Consider the following 2,322-nt stretch of genomic DNA (forward strand, 5'->3'; position numbering starts at 1 on the left):
TTATAAGTGATTTTGATATTAAAATACATATTATATAAAATTTGACATAACATGTAAGTTATTGAAAAGTTTACTGTATCTTTTATTTTGAAAAACACTCCAAAGAGGATTAGAATTTGCCCTTATATTTGCTAATACTTCAATTTTTTTTGCTTTGTTTAGATATTATATATTTAAAAAAGCAAAGTAAATAGAAAAAAAAAAAGAAATTTACTTGTCACTTTTATCAAAAGAATAAATAAAGAAATAAATATACATCTGACTAAAACACGTGTAAGAAAATCCATTGTTGTACGCGGAAATCATGTCTCCTTCCGTCAACAGGGAAAAAAAAAAATAAACTGCTGGTTTCCCACACTTATTTCACCGCTAAATCCTCGCTCCAACGCTTAAAATTCCCAAACGCAAAAATCTCCATTGAGTGGAATCAAAATTAGAGAATTTCGAATTTTTAGAATTTTCTTTTCTTTGAATTTCCACTTCTATAAATAGACTCCTAAGAGTCCAGCACCAAGTAAATGCAATTCCTCCCCTTTCTTCTTCTTCCTTTCAAAACTTTGCATTCCCATTGTTCTTTCTTCATTATCAAGAATTTCAAGATCCACTCTGTCTTCATTTCCCTGGTATTCTTTCTCTTCCTTTACTTTTGTTTCTTGGGTTTCTTTTTTTATTTATTTTTTGTTTAATTATTTGGTTTTTTTTTTCTGGGTTTTAAGCGGATAATGTTGCCGATCTGATGGTTGTCTTGTTAATTATTATATCTCATTTTGGTTGATGTTTATAGACAGTTCTGCTTTTTTTTAATATATTTGTTTATTTTTGTTTATTTATTTTGTTTAATATATGGCAAGCACCGGATTGATTGAATGTGAACCTGATTTTGCTTTAGTTTTATGCTTTTGATGCTTTCTTTTTTAGATTAATAGGTACATTATTAATTCCAGCAAATCTCCATTGCTGGCCGATCTATAAATTCTCTATGAGAACTGCGGTCTGAATAGGTAAGAGAAAAGAGAAAACAATGTTAAAAAAAAAAAAAAAAACTAGGAATTTCATTCTGTCATTCTTTACTAATTGGCTAAGAAAAAAGTGTCCATGTCAGTCAAGAAAAGAGAAATTTTCCTTGTTTCTACTTTTCTTCATATTGTTGATTATTAAAGTTTATGGAAATTGCTGTATTAACTGAAATGAAATAAATTTTACAAAATATGCAGATCTTTGTTGTAGAAGAAAACTGCTACTAGCAATGACTTTGGCTAATGGCAATGCTCACCAAGTTACCAACAACGGGGATGTAAGCAAACCCTTCAAGATTTTTGTTGGTTATGATCCACGTGAGGATCTAGCCTATGAGGTCTGTTGCCATTCAATCTTGAAACGCTCATCAGTTCCTGTTGAGATCACACCCATTGTTCAGTCTGATCTTAGGAAAAAAGGCCTTTATTGGCGCGAAAGGGGTCCGTTGGAGAGCACTGAGTTCTCCTTTTCACGGTTCCTGACACCCTTCTTGGCAAATTATGATGGTTGGGCAATGTTTGTTGACTGCGATTTCCTTTACTTAGCTGATATCAAGGAGTTAACTGAGTTGATTGATGATAAATACGCAATCATGTGTGTTCATCATGATTACTCCCCGAAAGAGACCACGAAAATGGACGGTGCTGTGCAGACTGTTTATCCCCGGAAGAATTGGTCTTCTATGGTGTTGTACAATTGTGGTCATCCAAAGAACAAAGGGTTGACTCCAGAGGTTGTGAACAAGCAAACGGGTGCTTTTCTTCATAGGTTTCAGTGGCTTGAAGATGATGAAATTGGATCAGTCCCGTTTGTTTGGAATTTCCTTGAGGGGCATAACAAGGTTATTGAGAATGACTCCACAACATTTCCTAAAGCTATACATTATACTCGTGGAGGGCCATGGTTTGAGGCATGGAAGAATTGTGAGTTTGCTGATCTTTGGGTTAAGGAGATGCAAGAGTACATGGAAGAAAAGAAGTCAAATGCAAATTAATTCAAATCTGCATAGTGCAGTAGTATTTTCTAGTATCCGTTTTACTAGTATGTCAATTTACTCTTGCTCTATATTTTTTTATATATTGAATCTGTCTTGTGTATCCAAGATCTGATTATGCTTTAGGGAAGAGCTATTTTCTCTATGGTTTAGGGTTTTCAACAGGTATTGCAGGCTATACATTCATGCCTCATCTTATATGTAATTTTTCAATTTTTTATTTGTTCAATTGACTGCATTTGGGATATGATCCCTAATATGTTATGAAGTATCATTAATTGTTTAATGAGAAGTCCTTCTCTTGTTTTTCA

The 2,322-nt window shown here is 33.2% G+C and overlaps 1 pseudogene across 2 annotated transcripts; it reads left to right on the forward strand.

Annotated features, from left to right (window-relative positions):
• Positions 1-400: 400 nt before the first annotated feature.
• Positions 401-2,322, forward strand: LOC111276924 (protein CDI pseudogene; annotated as a pseudogene). Of its 2 annotated transcripts, XR_016343571.1 has the most exons (3): positions 506-623; positions 919-1,001; positions 1,215-2,322. The product of XR_016343571.1 is annotated as a protein CDI pseudogene, transcript variant X2 (transcript). The 2 variants fall into 2 exon arrangements; XR_016343570.1 differs by lacking the exon at positions 919-1,001 and having other exon boundaries at positions 401-623.

Source organism: Durio zibethinus, chromosome 7, assembly GCF_047325235.1.
Source record: "Durio zibethinus cultivar Kanyao isolate XHJ-2024 chromosome 7, ASM4732523v1, whole genome shotgun sequence".
Taxonomy (NCBI): domain Eukaryota; kingdom Viridiplantae; phylum Streptophyta; class Magnoliopsida; order Malvales; family Malvaceae; genus Durio; species Durio zibethinus.